This window comes from Chiloscyllium plagiosum, unplaced genomic scaffold, assembly GCF_037043375.1.
Source record: "Chiloscyllium plagiosum isolate Xiang-an unplaced genomic scaffold, Cpla_swu_hap1 HiC_scaffold_3, whole genome shotgun sequence".
Lineage (NCBI taxonomy): Eukaryota > Metazoa > Chordata > Chondrichthyes > Orectolobiformes > Hemiscylliidae > Chiloscyllium > Chiloscyllium plagiosum.
Genome location: NW_028270141.1, coordinates 137292238 through 137315036, shown reverse-complemented (window position 1 = coordinate 137315036; position 22799 = coordinate 137292238). Strand labels below are relative to the sequence as shown.

The 22799-nt window shown below is 42.1% G+C and overlaps 1 long non-coding RNA gene across 10 annotated transcripts in view; it reads right to left on the bottom strand.

The window, feature by feature from the left end:
* The window catches only part of LOC148151355 (uncharacterized), a 562305-nt gene that overhangs the window by 142888 nt on the left and 396618 nt on the right, over nt 1-22799 (bottom strand). For 8 of the 10 annotated variants that reach the window (XR_015754637.1, XR_015754636.1, XR_015754625.1 and 5 more), the window contains one exon: nt 6759-6817. This is a non-coding gene — a long non-coding RNA (uncharacterized LOC148151355). Of the gene's footprint in view, nt 1-6758; nt 6818-8513; nt 8642-22799 lie in introns of all 10 variants that reach the window. The other 2 variants (XR_015754634.1, XR_015754623.1) reach the window with 1 other exon arrangement.

Sequence of the window (22799 nt, the reverse complement as noted above, 5' to 3'; positions counted from 1 at the left end):
AACATGAAACACAAACCAACACTGAACGACAGAATCAGACTCTGACTTTCCACTGAGAAAATTTCAGTGCAATCCACTAGTTCCTTAGTACAGTATCGAAATCAAACATTGAGAGTTGAGAAGTGATTCAGGCACATTACTGAATGTGAGGATCACGGATCGTGACCTATGCAGATCTCTTGTTCTAGATCGGCCCCTAAGAGGAAACATCCCCTCTACATCTCATTGATCAATGTCTTTAGCATTCCATCAACCTCAATTTGATCTCTTTTCATTCTTCTAAACATGAGGGAGTATAGGCCTAAACTGATCAAATCTCTCTTCATAAGACAAACCCCATCAATCTAGTGAATCTCCTTTGAACTGCCTCCAATGCAACTGCATTCCTTTGAAGTAAGGTGATCAAAATTAAACACAACACTCCAGGTGCTGTCTCACTAATTTCTTGTGACAGCGGGTGATTTGGACTATAATGAGATTTTCCCTGAATGATACAATCGTCATACTTCAAGGTCCAACCATAAAACAGAAGTACTTAGGCACCAATTGTCAACATCCAAACCATGCTGGGGCTAGTGTTCTTGGGAACCACATAACTAGGGAGGTACAAAAGGTTTTAAACTAACTAACAGAAGCAAAAGATCAAACTTGGATAGATGTGGCATATCAAACAATAGAGAAAAAAATCTCAAGAGAAGAAAATATTATGGGAAATTAGTGTCAGAGAACGGCAGGAAGGGGGGACACAGAGAAAAACTCCTATGAATAAACAGACAATCAAGAATAGATCTTACAAAGATAACAAAAAGGCAAAAGTAAAAGGTTGAGAGGTAGCACTGTTAATCAAGGAAGGCTTTTGAGCAATAGTTAGAGATGACCTTGATTCAGGAAATCAAGACATAGAATTGGTTTTGGGGAGATGTGGATTGGAAAAGGGAAAGATGTCACTAGTGGGAATAGTCTACTGGCCCCTAACAGTAACCACAATATAGGCCAAAGTATACAGAAGAAATACTGGGTGCATTTGATAAAGACATGGCAATAATTATAGGTGACTTTCGGCACAGTTTGTAAGTTTGCAGATGACACCAAAATTGGAGGTGTAGTGGACAGCGAAGAGGATTACCTCAGATTACAACAGGATCTTGACCAGATTGTCCAATGGGCTAAGAAGTGGCAGATGGAGTTGCATTTTGGGACAGCAAATCTTAGCAGGACTTATACACTTAATGGTAAGGTCCTAGGGAGTGTTGCTGAACAAAGAGACCTTGGAGTGCAGGTTCATAGCTCCTTGAAAGTGGAGTCGCAGGTAGATAGGATAGTGAAGGTAGCGTTTGGTATGCTTTCTTTTATTGGTCAGAGTATTGAGTACAGGAGTTGGGAGGTCATGTTGCAGCTGTACAGGACATTGGTCAGGCCACTGTTGGAATATTGCGTGCAATTCTGGTCTCCTTCCTATGGAAAGATGTTGCGAAACTTGAAAGGGTTCGGAAAAGATTTACAAGGATGTTGCCAGGGTTGGAGGGTTTTCGCGATAGGAAGAGGCTGAACAGGCTGGTGCTGTTTTCCCTGGAGAATTGGAGGCTGAGGAGTGACCTTATAGAGGTTTATAAAATCAGGAGGGGCATGGATAGGGTAAATAGACAAGGTCTTTTCCTTGGGCTGGAGAGTCCAGAACTAGAGGGCATAGGTTTAAGGTGAGAGGGGAAAGATTTAAAATGGATCTAAGGGGCAACGTTTTCATGCAGAGGGTGGTGCGCATATGGAATGAGCTGACAGAAGAAGTGGTGGTGGCTGGTACCATTACAACATTTAAAAGGCATCTGGATGGGTATATGAATAGGAAGGGTTTAAAAGGGATAGGGGCCGGTGCCAGCAGGTGGGACTAGATTAGGTTGGGATATCTAGTCGGCATGCATGAGTTGGACCGAAGGGTCTGTTTCCATGCTGTGCATCTCTATGACTCTAATTGAATTTTACATCCAGTCTGAAAGGGAGATAATTGCTTCTAGGACTAGTATTATAAACGTAAATAAGGGCAACTATGTTGGCATGAAAGCGGAGCGAACAGAAGTGAACTGGGCCAGCAGGCTGACAGAAAGACCAAGTGAGAGACAGTTTCAAACATTAAAAAGGGACATTTCAGAATACTCTAAGTGTATTCCTTCTATAGGAAAATCCTACAGGGAGGACCCATCATCCATGGTTCACCAAAGTAGTGTAGGAATAGCATGACACCTTAGAAATAAACCATATGACTACGCAAAGGCAAGTGGCACATCAGATGATTGGTCACATTATAAAGAATGGCAGAGAATAATTAGAGGATTAATCAGGAGAAGAAATGATATGAGAAGACGTGACTTAGAGTGAGAAATAGTTTCTACAGGTATTTAAAAAGGAAAGAAATGAGGAGGTAAAGTGAGTGTCAGTCCTCTGGAGAGTGATGGGAAGGCTAATCGTAGATAAAGTGTTGGCAAATGGGACTAGGTCAGATTGGGATGTCTGCTTGGCGTGGATGAGTTGGACCTAGGGGTCTGTTACCATGCTATATGACTCGATAAGGAAATGGCTGATGAAATGAATAAATATTTGCTTCTCTCTTTACTTCTGGAGATTGAAATATGTATCACGGTGTAATCTGGCCCTGGTCTTTCTCAACACCATGGGATGCAGTGGCCTAGTGATAGTATCATTGGACAAGTAATTCAGACCACCCAGGAACATGAGATTAAATCCCACCACAGTAATGTTGAATTTTGAAGCCAATTCATAAATGTGGAATTAATGAGGAAAGAAATTGGTTATCTTGTCTCTCCTACATGTGATTCCAGACCCATAGCAATGTGGTTGATTCTAAATTGCCCTCTGGGTAATTATGGATAGGCAACAAATGCTGGCTTTGCCTGCAGAACCTACATCTCATGAAACAACAAAGAAAACAATGGAAACCATTACTTTTTCTTACCTCAGGCTTCAGATGTAAATGCCATCTTTTCCCCCTCTGTTCAACTGTCTCAATAGTCTGGCAACGTAACACTTGAATGGTGCTTTTCTTGAGAATACTTCCTTTGTCACTTCTACCTTAAAGCATACTTGCTGCATTTTGTTCATTGAGAATGTGTGCTGATACCATTTTACAGAGAAACAAATGAATTGGCAGTCTTTGCATAGATAGAATATCTAATAATGAAGCTGAAAATGTGTTGCTGGAAAAGCGCAGCAGGTCAGGCAGCATCCAAGGAACAGGAGAATCGACGTTTCGGGCATAAGCCCTTCTTCAGGAATGAGGAAAGTGTGCCCAGCAGGCTAAGATAAAAGGTAGGGAGGAGGGACTTGGGGGAGGGGCGTTGGAATTGCGATAGGTGGAGGGAGGTCAAGGTGAGGGTGATAAGCCGGAGTGGGGTGGGGGCGGAGAGGTCAAGAAGATGATTGCAGGTTCGGAAGATGGTGCTGAGTTCGAGGAATTTGACTGAGACAAGGTGGAGGGGAGGGGAAATGAGGAAACTGGAGAAATCTGAGTTCATCCCTTATGGTTGGAGGGTTCCCAGGCAGAAGATGAGGCGCTCTTCCTCCAACCATCGTGTTGCCATGGTCTGGCGATGGAGGAGTCCAAGGACCTGCATGTCCTTGGTGGAGTGGGAGGGGGAGTTAAAGTATTGGGCTACGGGGTGGTTGGGTTGGTTGGTCCGGGTGTCCCACAGGTGTTCTCTGAAACGTTCCGCAAGTAGGCGGCCTGTCTCCCCAATATAGAGGAGGCCACATCGAGTGCAGCGGATGCAATAGATGATGTGTGTGGAGGTGAATTTGTGGTGGATATGGAAGTGTCCCTTGGGGCCTTGGAGGGAAGTAAGGGGGGAGGTGTGGGCGCAAGTTTTGCATTTCTTGCGGTTGCAGGGGAAGGTACCGGGAGTGGAGGTTGGGTTGGTGGGGCATGTGGACCTGACGAGGGAGTCACGGAGGGAGTGGTCTTTTTGGAACGCTGATAGGGGAGGGAGGGAAATAGGTCCCTGGTGGTGGGGTCCATTTGGAGGTGGCGGAAATGACGGCGGATGATACGCTGTACATGGAGGTTGGTGGGGTGGTAGGTGAGGACCAGTGGGGTTCTGTCCTGGTGGCGATTGGAGGGGCGGGGCTCAAGGGCGAAGGAGATGCGGTGGAGGGCATCGTCGACTACGTCTGTTGGGAAATTGCGGTCCTTAAAGAAGGAGACCATCTGGGTTGTACGGTTTTGAAACTGGTCCTCCTGGGAGCAGATGCGGCGGAGACAAAGGAATTGGGAATATGGGATGGCGTTTTTACAGGGGGCAGGGTGGGAGGAGGTGTAGTCTAGGTAGCTGTGGGAGTCGGTTGGTTTATAGTAAATGTGCGTGTCGATTCGGTCACCCGAGATAGAAATGGAAAGGTCTAGGAAGGGGAGGGAGGAGTCTGAGACGGTCCAGGTGAATTTGAGGTCGGGATGGAAGGTGTTGGTAAAGTGGATGAACTGTAATCTAATAATGAAGACAGCTATATAAACATTAGTGTGGGCTACCCAGGGTAAACACTATACTTGTGCTATAGCAGGGTATTTGCACAAAATTTGCGTCAAAGGATGATAAGCCATTGAATCATAGTCCAATTCTCCTCATTTTATTAAGATGCAACAACATTGATGGCTGAGCTATGGGCACAATCACAAGGGCTTCAGTCCTTCATCTACACAGTAGATCCAAAGCGGTGAGAAAGGAAGAATTCACATTTACACATCGTCTTTCTGACCTTCAGAGGGTCCCCAAGCACCACAGAGTGAGACAACTCGCTCTTTCATAGGCAATTGTGAGTGGCCAATTGTGAGTGCAGCAAGTTCCAACACAGCTAGGAGACAATCAGCAAGAATAACTGGTTTATTTGCTTAAAACAAGGGATAAAGTTTGGGTCAGGAGACTAAGACAATTCCATTGCTTTGCATTTAATTGTATCATGTATTCTTTGACATTCACCCGGTCAGGGAAAAAAGAGCCTTTGGCTTCATGTGAAAAATAGCACCCATGATATTAGCTGTGTCTCTCCAGCCATATTAAAACCATGCCTTTGTGGAGCACACAAGGAGGCCATTCTGTCCGTCAAACCAGGTTTCTCATGTCTACTAAAAGAGCTAATTAGTTCCACTTTCCTCATTTTCCCCACTACATCAAAACTATTCCCTTTCTACTGCATACTCCCTTTTGTACATTGCTATAGAAGTTGCTTCCAGTGCAAATCACACCAAGTTGCTGTATAAACAATACTTTTCCTTAGCTTTTGACAATTCCATGACAACTTTCCACTTCTGAGGCAAATGCAATACCAAAGAGGCAAAGCTTGATACTCGCGACTTAACTCGTTTTACTGTGGGGTGAAATGGCCAGGCCATGCTAATGTTAATCTTAAGATCGACAGCGTTGAAGATCGATGGGGTATGAATAGGTATAAATCCAAATGAGAAGGATTGAAAAGAAACCAGAGTCTCTTTTTTTGTACAGGTTGTTGTAAATGAGACCTTTTTTGCAATCCACCTGACTCATGGCAGTCCCAAGAACTGCGATAAGGGTGTCACAGAAACAAACTACAGGTTGTACTATTGACAACGTTAATTACAGTAATACCTACCAACCACACCCTGGATAAAATGAGTTCATGATGTGTTAGTCACCATACCAGTATTACCAGTTGTCCCAAGATCATGAGTAAATACATATCCAGTAAACATTGTACAAGTCTCAAATATTCATTGCAATAAAAGATAAGTGGTCCGTTAACACTATTCACAAGATAACAGTCTAGACAGTACATTCAGTTGAGTTCATTGTTTACCTTCTGCACCTGTAATTCTGGCCAATAGGCATGAGGTTCAATAGACCATTGTCAAATAAGGTATCTACAATAACATGCATTAAATATGCCTTTATTCCATTTTGTTCAGAAAACAAGTACAATGCAGCAGTAACAATCAATAAACTTAAACCATTTCAACTTTCTATCTCACCACTTGCATGACAACTTCACGTGGTTCCATGCTATAAAAAACAGCTGGATACAAAACAATCTGATCGTTACTTTGGACAACTCAAACTGCACCAATAATAGCAAAAGACCAGTTATAGCACAAATGTCCTTTTTTCTGTGATTAAAGTTGTTTTTGTCAGAGACACTTGCAAAAAGAAAATGTTTCATTCATTTCAACAACTTTGTAATCACCATTAAATCTAACTGGCAACCCCCGAACCTGGTAAACGTTGAAAACAAAACACCACTAAGATCAGTTCTGGAAAGTAGAAATCTGATTTATGTGAGGTTTATGCAGGCAAATTTCCAGATCAAATAGAACCCTGTTCTAGGAGTTTTCAAATTGAAGAAGTACAACCACTTCCTAGCCACAGACATCGTGCTCAGACCTAATTCTACAAAATATATTTCAAGTGCACTCTCCCAGTTGTGAATTGTCAATGATTAGAGCAATTGTCAAGCCACACTTGCATCAGAAATTAACCACATGCCTGACGAAAATGATTTTCTATCTTACAACATCTTTAAAATTTACCATTTTTGAGAAAATGAATTTATGGAGTAAATCGAATTTTAAAAAAAATCTCTCAACATTCTTCACTTGCACTCTAAGTGGGTGTGTAACAATGCCATTCCTTCACTTGTTTGAGTATGCACAGGCCTTAAAAGTCCTGAATCCGCTGCAACAATTTGAGAAGTTTTCCAGCAAACTTACTGACCATTCGTCTTACCTGCATGTCTCAATCCATCTCATATCGTTCTTTACCCTCTTGTTTCATCTTTGGCAAACCTGTAAGAGTGGTTTGGAAGTGAGTGTCAGTCTGGAAAACTTCAGAGACCAATATTAATTGTTCCTTCACATTAAATTGGCAATTACCTTTAATTATCCGAGATAGACAAATATTCTGGCAATAGAGAGACATAGAGGACAAGAGTGAAATTCTAATAACATTACAATCACTGCAAATTTCGAAGTGATTTATTTTCTCATCAACAAATGTAGAGAGGGTGGAAACAAAGGCATATTTTTATGAGAGGGATGTATTTTGGAATTATTGAGGTCAGAGATCATCATTGCTGAGCAGTGCATTAAGTCCTCTACTTTAAGCATCCACTTGACATAATTCAAGAACGTCAGATATTGTTGTATAATCTCTTCAATCCAATATACTCCCTTTGGATATTACATGGGTTAGATCAATCCAGTTTTGTATCCAATATTGGCACAAAACAATGATGATGATTGCAGCCCAAATATCATAAAAGCTCAACTCAGTCATGAATGCCCCTGAGGGAAAGGAACCTGGTCCCTGTACTCATTCTTGCTTGTTGATGACTCCCATCTTACACTTTGTGGTTGACGTTTAATGCCTTCTGATATGATCTTGCAAGCCATTGACTGTAAAAAACAATATATATTTCTGGAAGTACAGAACCAGCTTTTCACTGCTTCAGGGCAATGGGGGATGAGCAATAAATGCCAGCCTTGTCACCATGAAAAGGTACTATTTTGAGGATAATTTATACTTGCATTGTTAAAAGCTTATGACCAAGGATTACTGTATATTGGGAAAAAGAGTTTTCCAAAAAGCAGATCATATGACACAAACAAGACGCTTGATGTTTGGAACATGACTGGTGATCTACATTTCCTCTGCTACTCCTTTCCTGTTTTGAACTCCAGCAGAAACGTCTGACATTTTGAAGGTTAATACAAATCATACTGGAAGTTTTTTTTTAGTTTTGACAATGAGATGTCATCAATTACTACAATAAACATGGAACGCTATACATACATTAAGTACCAGACGTTTAAGTTGTGAAGTATTGAACAATTGATTGACTCATTTGTGCAGCAACACCATGCATTTCTATTCTACCCTTAATTACTTAAAATGTCCCAAGGTGTTTCACAGGAACTTTATCAAGTAAATCTTTGACAGCAAGCTAGATAAGGTGAGACAGTATTAAGACAGATGGATAATAGCTTGATCAAATTATTAGCAAACTTTTTTGATTTGATTTGTTATTGTCACATGTAACTAGAGACGGGTGTGGAAAATTGGTGAGGTCCAGGGAGGGAATTCCAGAACTGAACAACCAAATCATTGAAGGTGCAGCTATCAATCGCAGAGCAATTAAAATCAGAGATGACCAAGAGATGAGAGTTGGAGGAAAGCAAAGTTTGGAGGTATCTAGATTGGAGGAGGCCATTAGAAAAATGATGGAAGAGGTCATTAGAACTGCTAAAAGGAGCATTAATATGCTCATTGAATGGCGGTTTGGGTTCTGCCAGGACCACACAGCCCCTGAACCAACTACAACTTTGGTTCATATATGGAGAAAAGAGCTGACCTCAAGAGGTGAGGTGAGTGACTGCCCCTGACATCAAGGCCATATTTTAGAGACTGTGGCAATAAGGTGCCCAAGCAAATCTACAAAGAATGGGAAATCAGGCGGAAACTCTCCACTGGTTGTAGTCATACCTGGCACATAGCAGTATGGCTTTTGGAGGTCAGCCATCTCAGCTCCAGGACATCTCTGCAGGAGTTCCTCTGCATAGTGTACTTGACCAAACTATCCTCAGCTTCTTCTCAATGATTTTCCCTCCATCCTAAGGTCAGAAATGAGGATTTTTACAAATGATTGCACAATGGTCAACACCACTTGCAACTTTTCAGATACTGAATCAGTCCATGTTCAAATGCAACAGGATCTGGACAATATCCAGGCTTGGGCTGACAGTTACAATTAACTTTCGTGTTTAACCATGCCAGTCAATGACCATCTCTAACAACACAGAATCTAACCACTGCTTCTTGACATTCAATGGCATTACCTTCACTGAATTTCCCACTGTCAACATCCTGGGATTTACGACTGATCGAGACTAAATTGTACTAGGCAAATAAATATTGTGGCTACAAGAGCAGGAGACAGTGAGGACTGCAGATACTGGAGATCAGAGTGGAAGAGTGTGGTGTTGGAAAAGCACAGCCGGCAGGCAGCATCCGAGAAGCAGGAGTGTCGACGGTTCGAGCATAAGCCCTTCATCAGGAATGAGGGCGTGGCCCGAGGTGGCTTAGAGATAAATGGGAGGGGATGGGGCTGGAGGGAAGGTAGCTGGGAATGCAATAGGTAGATGAAGGTGGGGGGTGATGGTGATAGGCCGGAGAGGAGGGTGGAGCAGATAGGTAGGAAGGAAGATGGACAGGTTCAAGAGGGTGGTGCTGTGTTGGAAGGTTGGATCTGGGATAAGGTGGGGGGGGGGGGGGGGGGGAGGGAAAATGAGGAAACTGGTGAAATCTACATTGATCCTGTATGGTTGGAGGGTCCCAAAGTTGAAGATGAGGCGTTCTTCCTCCAGGCGTTGGGTGGTTAGGGTTTGGCGATGGAGTCGGCTCAGGATCTGCATGTCCTTGATGGAATGGGAGGGGCAGTTGAAGTGTTCAGCCACTGGGCAGTGGAGTTGTTTAGTGCGTGCATTCCAGAGATGTTCTCTGAAATGTTCCGCAAGTTGGTGTCCTGTCTTCCCAGTGTAGAGGAGACCACATCAAGAGCAACGGACACAGCAGATGACGTGTGTGGAAGTACAGGTAAATCTCTGTCGAATGTGGAAGGATCCTTTGGGGCCTTGAATGGAGGTGAGGGGGCAGGAGTGAGTGCAGGTTTGCACTTCTTGCGATGGCAGGGGAAGGTGCCGGGAGTGGAGGGTGGGTTGGTGGAGGGAATGACCTCTATGGAACACAGATAGGGGTTGGGAGGAAATACATCCCCTAACCACCTGATGTCTGGAGGAAGAACACCTCATCTTCTGCCTTGGGACCCTCCAATCACATGGGATCAATGTGGATTTCACCAGTTTCTTCATTTCTCCACCCCCCACCTTATCCCAGATCCAACCTTCCAGCTCGGCACCAGCCTCTTGAACTGTCCTACCTGTCCAGCTTCCTTCACACCTATCCCCTCCACCCTCCTCTCTGACCTATCCCCTTGAGCCCCACCTTCATCTACCTATTGCATTCCCAGCTACCTTCCCCCCAGCCCCACCTTCCCATTTATCTCTCAGCCCCCTTGGGCAACTCCCTCATTCCTGATGAAGGGCTTATGCTTGAAATATAGACTCTCCTGCCACAAGAACAGGTCAAAGGCTAGGAATCCCATACTGAGTTGCACACTCTTGACTCCCCAGAGCCTGTCCATCTTCTACAAGACACAAGTCAGAAGTGTGATGTAATAAACTTATCTGGATGAACAGTTCCAGCAACATGTGAAACATGACACTGTCCAGAACAAAGCACCCCACTTGAATGGCACCATTTCTTCAAACATTTGTTCCTCTATCCTGACGCTCAGTAGCAGCAGTGTGTGTCATTTACAAGATACATTACAGAGATTTACAAAGGCTCCTTAGATATCACCTTCCAAATGCACAACCATCACCATCATGGAGTGGCATGCTGGCTCAGTGGTTAGCATTGCTGCCTCACAGCACCAGGGACCCAAGTTCGATTCCACCCTTGGGCCACTGTCTGTGTGGAGTTTGCACCTTCTCCCTGCGTCTGTTCCGGTTTCCTCACACAGTCCAAAAAATGTGCAGGTCATGTGGGTTGGCCATGGGAAATGCAGGGTTACAGGGATAAGGTAGGAGGTGGGTCTGTGTGGGATGTTCTTCAGAGGATCAGTGTGGACTTGATGGGACAAATGGCCTGCTTCCACACTATAGGGATTCTATGATCTAGAAGGGTAGTAGGTATATTGGTTCAATCAACATGGTTACCATTAGACTAGCCTCTAACTCTAGACGTTCAAAAAAAATTAATTCAGATATCACCTATCTGCGTTGGTGGGATTCAAACTCATGGTTCCAGAACATTAGCCTGGGGCTCTGGATTGCTATGCTTATGACTTTACCATTATGCTGCACCCTCCTCTTGAAAATACTGTATGTGTTTGTAAAATCTTCCTAGCTGGCCTGTTTTGACACTATTACCTTGATGATTTGTGATTATATCTCTGCCTTGATTAGCGTACAGTTTTTGATGACTTGTTACTTTCGTTGGATCGTCATGCAACTCTGATATCTATTCCAGCTAATTGATTTGTCACTAGCACCATCTTACTTTTGATTATTTGTAATCATCTCTCTGCCTTAATTAATTGTTTCATAGGTCATCCCCTCATTTATTATTCAGCTCTTGACACTTTACTCACACTGTTCGCAGTAATCTGTTGACACTCTTGATTACCTGCAGAGACTTATTATCAGCCTGTTGACACTCTACTCACACTATGTGTACTTATCAGTTATGATTTGGAGACGCCGATGTTGGACTGGGGTGTACAAAGTTAAAAATCACACAACACCAGGTTATAGTCCAACAGGTTTATTTGGAAGCACTAGCTTTTGGAGTGATTTTTAACTGTGTGCTTATCTGTTGACACTCTTAATTACCTGGAATCATCTTGCCTTTATCTCTCCACCTATATATTCCATGCCTGTGTGCCTCTCTCTACTTCATCTAAACAGAGGAGCAGTGCTCTGAAAACTTGTGATTTTGAACAAATCTGTTGGACTATAACTTGGTGTCATGTGACTTCTTACTTTGTCCCACCCTAGGCGATCTCCACATCTTGAAAGTATACAACTGTTCCTTCCACGGTCAAAATCCTCGAGCTCGCTCCCTAACATCATTGTGCGTGTAACTACCCATCATGGACTACAGGAGTCCAGGAAGGCAATTCACCATCATCACAACTTCTCAGACAGCTAGGGATGAGTAATATATGCTGGTCCAGCCAGACACATCCATATTTCCTGAAAGGTTTTTAACAAACACGTCAGGGCAACACAATAGAATAGAATTAATAGAGCACTATCGTCCCTGTGCCCCAGCTAATAGGTCAATACAAACTAAGACTAAGTCACTCTGCCCTTTTTCCCTGCTCCACAACCCAGTAGAATCATGGCTGATTGGATCTTAACCTCAATTCTACATGACCGCTTACCCCTGATATTCTTTCTCATCCTTGGTAATCAAGAAGCTATCCAGTTATGCCTTAAAAATATTTAAAGGTTCTGCATCCACTGCCTATTGAGGAAGAGAATTCCAAAGACTCTCAACTTGCTGAAAGAAAATAAAGTTTCCTCATCTCAGTTTTAAATGGGTGACCCATTTAATTTATTCTAAACCATTACCCCGGTTCTAGAATTTCTCACAACAGAAATCCTTTCAAACTTCACCTGACCAAGTCCCCTCAGGACCTTGTACACTTAAATTAAGTCACGTCTGACTCTTCTGAGAATAAAGACCTAGTCTATCTAGCCTTTTGTCAAAAGGCAATCCACCTACTCCAGAAATTAGTTTAGTGTGTATTCTCTAAACTGCTTCCAGTGCACTAACACATTTCGGTAAATAAAGTGACTGGTACTGTGTGCAGTACTCCAGATGCAGACTGTGTCATGTCCTGTATAATTGAAACATAACCTTTCTATTCTTGCACTCAAATCCTCTCACAATAAAACATAACATTCTATTAGCTTATCTGATTACTTACTTTACCTGCATACCAATACTCTGTAATTCATGAACTAGGACACCCAGATCCCTCTGAATCTCAGTGCTCTGCAACATGTAAATGATGTGCTTCTTTTTTATTCCTTCTACCAAAGTGGACAATTTCACACTTTCCCACATTATATTCCATTTGCCTGATCTCTGTTCACTCACATAACCTATCTATATCTTTTGTAGGTTCCTTATGTCACCTTCAATACTCACTTTCCTACCTATCTTTGTGTCATCAGCAATTTTAGCTACCATAGCTTCAATCCCTTATCCAAATCATTTAAATAAATTATAAAGAATGGAAGTGCCAGCACCGACTCCTGTGAATGTGACGTTCTGCCAGCCTGAAAATGGCCAATTTATTCTTATGCTGTGCTAGCCAACTTTCAATTGCTGCTAATATGTTAACCTCTACACAATTAGCTTTTATCTTCCGCAATAACCTTTGATGTGGCACCTTGTCAAATGCCTTCTGGAAATCTAAATACAAATACATCCATGGTTCCCCTTTATCTATATCTTCAAAGAGCTCCAATAAATCAATTTTCCTTTGACAAAACCATGTTGGCTCTGCTAGAGTACCTTGAACTTATCCAAGTGCCCTGTTGTAACATCTATATAATGTGAGAAAATGTGAGGTTTTACACTTTACAGGAAGAAGAGAGGAGCTCAATATTAATTAACTGGGGAAAGAGGAAAGAAACCTATGATAGAGGGATTTAAGTTGCCTTCACGCATAAATCACAAAAAGATAGCATCCAAGTTCAGCAGGTAATATAGAAGACAAAAAATCGATTTGCTTTTGTTTCAAACGGAACGGAGTATAAAAGTAGGGAGGTTTTTCTAAACCTACACAAGGCACTAGATTAGTTACGACAGCTGGATTATGACAGCTAGATTATTGTGAATTCTTTTGAGTCCCTTCGCTAAAGAAAGACATAATGAGATTGAAGATAGTCCAGGGAAGATTCACTAGACTGATACCTAGGTTCTAGGTACTAGGTATGGTGGGGCTGTTTTATGAAGTTGTCCATTACACTGGAATGCAAAGGGACCTTATTGAAACATACAAGACTCTTACGGCACTCGACAGGGCAGATGTGGAACAGTTGATTCCTTTTGTGGGACAGTCTAAGACCAGAGAGCATAATCTCAGTATAAGAATTTATACATTTAAGTTGGAGATGAGGAGGAATTTCTTTGAGGATAGTGAATCTGTGGAATTCTTTACTCCATGGCTGAATGTCAAGGCTGAATTTTTTTTGTATTCAAGGCTGAGATGGAGAGATTTTTAATCAGTAAGGGAATCAAGGGTTATTGGGAAAAGACAGGAAAGTTGAGTTAAGGATTTAAAGTGTAAAGTGTAAAACCTCGCTAAAGAAAGACATAATGAGATTGAAGATAGTCCAGGGAAGATTCACTAGACTGATACCTAGGTTCTAGGTACTAGGTATGGTGGGGCTGTTTTATGAAGTTGTCCATTACACTGGAATGCAAAGGGACCTTATTGAAACATACAAGACTCTTACGGCACTCGACAGGGCCAGAGCAGACTTGACAGTTAAATGGGAGAAAGTGAGGACTGCAGATGCTGGTGATCAGAATCGACTGTGTGGTGTTGGAAAAGCACAACAGGTCAGTCAGCATCCGAGGAGCAGGAAAATCGACATTTCGGGCAAGAGCCCTTCATTAGAAATGAGGCTGTGAGCCGAGGGGGTAGAGAATTAACTGTCCTACTTATGCTGCAATGTTTATGGTCTGACATTTTGCATTTAGATTTTCATTCATTCTTCTTTAGATGTCAGACTGAAGTAAATTGAGGAAGAACAAGGCAGGCTTTATTTGCTACAAAGACCAATGATAAATAATTTTTAAAAATCATCTGATTCGATAGTGTAACATTAAACAGTGCTGTACTTTCAATCCAAAAATAATCATGTTGTTCATTTAACAGCTGCACTGGTCCTGTGTCATTCCATTGCTTGTTTCAGGCTATATGCGTGACATCTGAAAAACAGTGCTCTGTCTGCTGGGACCTCAACGCCAGAACAAAAAACTTAAATCAATAATCAATCTTTTAAAAACAAAAATAGAGATGTCTATTTATCTCACTGCATGCATTGAACATTTCCATTTCAGACAGACTCTGCACTATTTTTTTTTAAACTGCTGTAGCTTGGAATCTCTCCACAGATACAAAATTAAAACTTGGCATACATAATGGTAAACTATTCTCAAAGGCACACAAGATTTAGAATTGGATTTAGACTGTTGGAACACCGTAAGGAGTCAAAGCCATACAGCACGGAAATAAACCCTTCAGTCCAATGTGTCGATACGGCTTCCCAAACCAAACCAGCCCCATCTACCTGCATTTGGCCAATATCCGTTTAAACTTTTCCTATTCATGTATCTGTCCAATTGTCTTCCAAATGGTGTAACTATACTTGTCTCTGCCACTACATCTGGCTGTCCATTCCACATACGAACCATCCTGTATGAAAAAGTTGCCCCTCGGGTACCTTTTAAGTCTTTCCCCCTCACCTTGAAAATATGCCCTTGAGTTATGAGCTTCCCTACTCAGGGAAAAGACCTTTGCTACTCACTTTATCTATGTCCCTCACGATTTTATAAACCTCTATATGGTCACACCTCAACTTCCTAAGCTCCAGTGAAAAATGTCCCAGCATTTCCATCCTCTCCTTAAAACTCAAACCATCCAGTCCCGGCAACATCCTTGTAAATCTCTCCTGAACCTTCTCCAATTTAACAATATCTTTCATTGGCAGGGCAACCAGAACTGTACACAGTGCAAAAGCGGCCTCACCAAACTTCCTGCACAACCACAACATGACATTCCAACTCCTGTACTTAATGATCCGAGCAATGAAGGGACGTGTGCTAAACGCCTTCTTAACCACTTTGCCTACCCGTGACACTGCTTTCAAACAATATTATCCAGTGGGAGAAAGTGAAGACTGCATAAGTCCTACCCTTGTTCATCTTACCAAAATGCAACACTTCACAGTTATCCAAATTAAACTCCATCTGTCACTCCTTAGCCCACTGACCCAATTGATCAAGATCCCTTTGTAATCTTAGGCAGCCTTCTTCACTGTCCACTATACCACCAATTTTGGCGTCATCCACAAACCTTCAAACCACGCTCCCTAAATTCGCATGCAAATTATTTATATAAATGAAAAACAACAGTGGACCCAGCATTGATCCCTGTGGAACGCTGCTGGTGAAGGACTTCTGGTCTGAAAAACAACCCTCTGTCTCCTATCTCAACCCAATTTTGTATCCAATTGGCAAGCGTTCCCTGAATCCCAAGTGATCTAAGTTTACTAACCAGTCTACTGTGTGGAACCTTGTCAAAGGCTTTACTAAAGTCCATGTAGACAACATTTACTGCTCTGCCCTCATCTATCTTCTATTGTCTAACGGCACTGACCAGAGCACAACATTAGCCACCCTTCAAGTCTTTCTGCACTTCACCCGTCACTGAGAATGATCTTCAATTCTCTCCCTAGTTACACTTTTGCCCATAATATACTTGCAGAATCTAGATGGAACATAGAATAATATTTTACATGCCTCTCTGCTCTGGATATTTTTAAGTTTGTTTTCGGCATTGATTTCCCATATCATATTTCACCAGCCAAGTTTTTGCCCACTCACTTAACTTGTCTACATCTTTTGTTGTGTCATCCTCATTACTTGCCTTGCATCCTCATATTGTGTGATCTGCAAACCTGACGATACAATACTCACTTTCCTATCCAAATCATTCATAAATATTGTAAATAATTGTGACACCAGCACTAATCCCTGTTGCACACCACTAGTTACCATTCTAAAAATGCCCCAAATCCTAACTCTGTCGCCCATTAGTTAGCCAATCCTTTATCCACACAATCTCCAACACCATGGGCTTTTATTTTATTAAGTAATGTACAGTCCATGTTGCACTTAGTTAATATAGCAAAATGTTACAAAGTGCTTGACAACCAGACAGGTTCGACATTGAACAGTCATCAAGAAAGGTCGAGGGGAGGTGGCTGCAAGTCAACCAAGTAGGTGTGAGGAGGTTTTAAAAGATGGTAAGAGGTGCAGCTAGGCACAGAGTTTGTTATAGCTTTTGTGTGAGAAGTGCAGACCTCACCATTACAAATGAAAATTAGCATCCACTCAAACATCAAAGCAAGTGGAACAATTCCAGCATAGCCCTTCTCTCAACATTTTCAATATGTATATATGCTTGTGTTTATTGAGCAGTTGGACAGCAGATTTTAACGAGGAACAAAATATTCCACTGCTGAAGACTCCAAATGAAGATAATACCCTGATTTTAGCTGGAATTGCCATATTAATACATGAATTAGGAGCAGGTCAGCCATACAGCCCCTTGAGCCTTCACCTCCATTCAATAAGATCGTGGCTCCCCTGCTTGTGATTCAAATTCCACATTCCCATCTACCCCTGATAGGCTTGGATTCTGTTGATGTGGAGGTGCCAGTGTTGGACTGGGGTGGACAAAGTTAAAAAAAAAAATCACACAACACCAGGTTATCATCCAACAGGTTTATTTGGAAGTATCAACCTCTTGGAGAAAATCTGGTGTTGAGTGATTTTTAACTTGGTTCTCCTGCCTAACAAGAACCTAGCCACCTCTGTCTTAAAAATATTGAATGACCCGCCTCCACTGTCTCTTGAGGTATTGAGTTCCAAAGTTGTACAACCCTCAGACATTAAAAAAAAAGATTCTCCCCATTCCTGTCCTGAAAGGGTGTCCCTTAATTTGAAACAGTGCTGCCCAATTCTAAACTGACACAAACAAGGAAATATCCTTCCCATGTCCACTTGTCAAGACCTTTAAGAATGTTATCACTTCAACCAAGTCATCCTTCCATCTTCTACACTCCCACAGTAACAAGCCGAACATATCCATCCGATCTTCATAAGACAACCTGCAACCAATTATTCTCTCTGAAGCCCTGTAACCTCTACAGAATTGGTTTGTTATTTCCAGCAACATGGGAACCTCAGCAGTGGAAGACTGATGATACAGTACACAAAGCTTGTCTGTAATCAGATTTGTAGCTGTCTGCATGTCTGTAATTTAATCTGGCTTTAACCCTGTCCTACTGGCTAACATCTTAATGGCATGATTGAATTTTCACCAAGCCAACACTGAGTTCCAAGATTTCCCTCTGGAGTCACACAGTGCTGAGAGAAACATACGTAAAAATTAGATTAGATTACTTTACAGTGTGGAAACAGGCCCTTCGGCCCAACAAGTCCACACCGACCCGCCGAAGCGCAAACCACCCATACCCCTACATTTACCCCTTACCTAACACTACGGGCAATTTAGCATGGCCAATTCACCTGACCTGCACATCTTTGGACTGTGGGAGGAAACCGGAGCACCCGGAGGAAACCCACGCAGACACGGGGAGAATGTGCAAACTCCACACAGTCAGTCGCCTGAGGCGGGAATTGAACCCAGGTCTCTGGCGCTGCGAGGCAGCAGTGCTAACCACTGTGCCACCGTGCCGCCCACCATTGTGTAGTCGTCGTTTGCCAAAGCTATCTAGACTTCAGAGTTGTTCCTTTAGATCAGAAAATTGTAAACATTACTATTATTTCAGAAAGGAGGGAGGGAAACAAGCAAAATACAGACCAGCTGAATGCTAGTTATGGAGAAGGTACTGGAATCTATCATCAGGAAGAGTGACTGAGCATTTAAACAATTATAAGGGTCAGTGAGAGTCAGAAAGGATTTGTGAATTGTAGGTTATTATTGTTTAAGAGCTTCAGGACCCTGGAGCAATCTTGTGATGACATCATGGAGTTGCACATCATGTGAAAAGGGAACAGTGCAGGCAAAGATAGGACACTCTAGAATGACAGAGACTCTTAAGAGCACATAGACATGAACATGTGAAGAAAGTAGATTAGTCCTTAATAATGTAATGATAAGATTAGAGCCTAGGGTATCTACAATGATTATGAATTGAATTACTTTGTATGAAAGGATCATAAATGATGTTACTTTGAAGGCTAAGCCCGAAGTCAATCATCAACATTGCTTTATGGTTGACCAGTCAGTCTTGAACCCAAACTCATTGTGTGCATCAAAGCACACAGAGTCATAGAGATGTACAGCACAGAAACAGACCTTCAGTCCAACTCGCCCATGCCAACCAGATATCTTAAATAAATCTAGTCCATTTGCCAGCATTTGGCCGATATCCCTCTAAACCCTTCCTATTTTTATAACCATCCAGATCCTTTCAAATGTTAAAAATCACACAACACCAGGTTAGAGTCCAACAGGTTTATTAGGAAGCACCAGCTTTCGGAGTGCTGTCCTTCCTCAGGTAGCTGTACCTGATGAGTGAACAACAGACTCACAGTTGTGAAACAATGAGATAGTACAAAGTGAATACTTTATGATCAGCAAGTGACAAGTAGTGGCCCTGAGGAATTCGTATGTGGACGGCAACTGAAGGAACTGAGAATTCTGTACCCAAATTTACAGATGATACTAATCTACAAGGCCCAGTGAATTGTGCAAAGGAAGTTAAAAAGAAGCACACACCACTGTAAGCTGGTACACAGGTATAAGAGGCAATTAAGGAGGATGACAGAATATTGGGCTTTATCTCTGAATGGGCTGTAAAACAAGAAAGGGATGAAGTTATACTTGAATTGTACAGAGCTTTGGTTTGGTCACCACCCCTCAAAAAGGATAAGAATAGCCTTCTGCTGGAGGTATAATGAACATTCACCAAAATGCTGCAAGGGACTGAAGGATTAGATTACAAGAACAGGTTAGGTAAGTTCATTTTTGATTCCCAAGAGTTTAGAAATTGGAGTTGTTTAAACGTTAAAAGAATTTAAAACATTAGATATAGAGGTGATAATAGACACGGAAAAAGTTGGAAATGCTCAGTAGGTCAGTCACCATCCAGAAAGAGAAACAAAGTTAAAGTACAGGATTTTTAGATATTTGCTAAGTTACCTGTTGAACAATGTTACTGCACACCTCTTGAGTAGGTGGGACTTGAATCCAGGCCTCTTGGTCCAGAGGTATGGACACCTCTAATGTGCCACAAGAGCACCTCCAAATACAAGTCTTTTAATACAGATTTTCAGATGGCCTCAAGCAACCATTTACCTACCTGTTTACTTCTTCCCTTCTCAGTATCCAAGGGCCCAAACATACCTTCCAGGTGAAGCAGCACTTTACCTGCATTTCACTCAATCTAGTCTACTCCATTCTCTGTTCACAATGCTCTACATTGGGACTAGGTAACCGCTTCACAGAAAACCTACATTCTGTCTGCAAAACAGACCCCGAGCTTTCATTGCCTGCCACTTTAACACACCACCTTGTTGCCTGGCCAACATCTCTGTCTCAGGTTTGCTGTTGTGCTCCAGTAAAGCTCAGTGCAAGCTGGAAAAACAGCACCTCATTTTCCAATTGGGAGCTCTACAGCCTTATGGGCTCTATCGAATTCAACAATTTTAGGGCTTCAGGCACCTTCTCCTCACCCCACACCAGGCCTTATTATCACATGGTCTGCTCTTACTGTACACACAACCCATTGTTGGACACTAATAATCCCAATTGGCAGCTGTTCATTCTCCTTGGCTGATCTTTATTCACTTCTTTGTCTGTCTAACTGTTCTCTCGCTTTGGGCCCTACCTCCACCTACCATTTACTCCTTACCCCCCACCCTATCTTCTGCCTAAAAGCCAACCTTTTCCTAGCTCCTATTTGTTCTGAGGAAGGGTCACCAGACCTGAAACATTAACTCTGATTTCTCTCCAGTGATTCTGCCAGATCTGATAAGCTTTGGACTGGAAGGCATGTCTTTTGAAAAAAGGTTGAGAGAGCTAGGGCTTTTCTCATTGGAGTGAAGAAGGACGAGAGGTGACTTGATAGAGGTGTACAAGGTGATGAGAGGCACAGAGTGGATAGCCAGAGGCTTTTTTTCACGGCAGAAATGGCTGTCACGAGGGGTCATAATTTTAAGGTAGTTGGAGAAAGATTTAGGGCAGATATCAGAGGTAGGTTCTTTACATTGTGAGTGATGGGTGCATGAAAAGCATTGCCAGCAGTGGTAGTAGAGTCAGATACATTAGGGACATTTAAGAGACTCTTGGATAGGCTCATGGATGAAAATAAAATGAAGGATATGTAGGTTAGTTTGATCTTAGAGTTGGATAAAACGTTCGCACAACAGAGGGCCGAAGGGCCTGTATGTGCTGCACTGTTCTATGTTTTATGTTCCAGCATCCACAGTTCTCTCGGTTTTTATCTGCCGACCTTAATTGGCTGCTGCACTTATGGGCGTGTAGAACCTTCACCACTAATCCTACCTTCAGGTAAATAGCCCAGAGGCAGGATGGTGGAGGCAAATTAGCAAAGTGGTTTGTCTCCAAACTCACCTCCCAAACTCACAGGTGGTAGTCCTATGCTATTAACTCAGTTTCCCCCATCACCGATGTCGGCCAGAATATTTCTAGCATTTTCCATTTTTAACTTCAGATTTCCATCATCAGTAGCATTTTGACAAGGAGAAGGTATTTCCTTTGGTGGAGAAATCTGGAGGCGTTACAAATTAGGAATGAGTTTTTCAACAGTGAAATCAGGAAGCACTTTTTGTTTCACCCAAGTGCTGGGAAAACTAATACTGGGGACTGAGTGTAATGTATCCAAGTTCACTGGGAAAGTAAACAATGAGGAAGAATCTGGAAAAAAGGATTAGATGGATAAGTATAGACAGGAATGAGTATGGCAGATAGAGAAATGTAAAGTTGTTCACTTCGGTACGTAGTGTGACTTTTTTTAATCAGCAAGAGAAGGAAATGTTGCTATTCAGAGATGATGTGGAGGTGCCAGTGTTAGGCTGGGGTGGATAAAGTTAAAAATCACACAACACCAGGTTATAGTCCAACAGCTTTATTTAGAAGTACTAGCTTTTGAAATGCTACTTCTTCAAGGTACCTGATGAAGGAGCAGCGCTTCGAAAGCTAGAACTTCCAAATAAATCTGTTGGATTATAACCTGGTGTTGTGTGATTTTTAACACTATTCAGAGAAACATAGGGACAGGAGTAGGTCAGTCAGAGCTTTGACTATGTTCCACTGAGTGAGATCATGACTGATCTGCGAACCAACCCCACCTTCCCCCTTGCTCCATTTCTAATTATACAAAAATCTCTCTCATATTTCAGCATTACACTTAATTGAACTGTTTGTGGAAGTGTTCCAAACCTTTAGCAACCTTTGTATGTAGATGTTTTTCCCAAATTCACTCCTGAAAGGTCTAAGCTCTACTCTTTTAAACTGAAAGTAAATCTTGCTCTACACTGTCCCTATCAACTCTGGTTAGCTCAGATAGAGCAAGGTGGTAATAACATTAAGGTCTTATGTTCAGTGCCCATGCTGACTAAAGTTGCTGGCTTCTGCCCCAGACTTTAATTCTTGCCTAAGGCTATATTAGTCTGAAAACGCCCGATCTGGTCTGATCTCAGAAGCTAAGCAGACTCAGGCCTAGTCAGCAACTGGATGAGAGATCGTCTGGAAATACCAGCGGAAGGTCTAGCTCTAATACTTTAATTTTGCCCCCAGTCCTGGACTACATAACCAACAGAAATGGTTTCTCTCTATCTTTCTTATCTGTTCCCTTTAAAATCCTGTAAACTTTGAGGAAGTTACCCTTCAAACTGCTAAATTACAGGGAGCACAGATCAAGGTATTGGTGACCCACTGCAGTCCACGTGCAGTACATTTTCTCAAAATGCCGTTGAGAAGAGAACTCCAGGATTTTAACTCAGCCACAGTGGAGGAACAGTTAAATAGTTCCAAATCAGGTTTGTATGTACAGCTTGGAGGGTCTTGTATCTGCATTTGCTTCCATTAGTTTGGAGAAGTCTCTTTCCCTGATTCAGTACTACTATCCTTGAAATTTCTAGCAGGCAGACTTGTTCATCTGTAAATTAGTGACTTAAAAGTAACTATTAGACATGCCTTTATTTTCATTGCCTTTTATCACCTTATCTGCTGTTAAAGGATACACATTTTTCTGAATTGTCTTCTTCCTAATATCAATCTAAAAATATTGTGTTGACTGTGTATCTCTTGCAAGTTTCTTTTCATACTTCCTGCTTGGAGTTTTTACT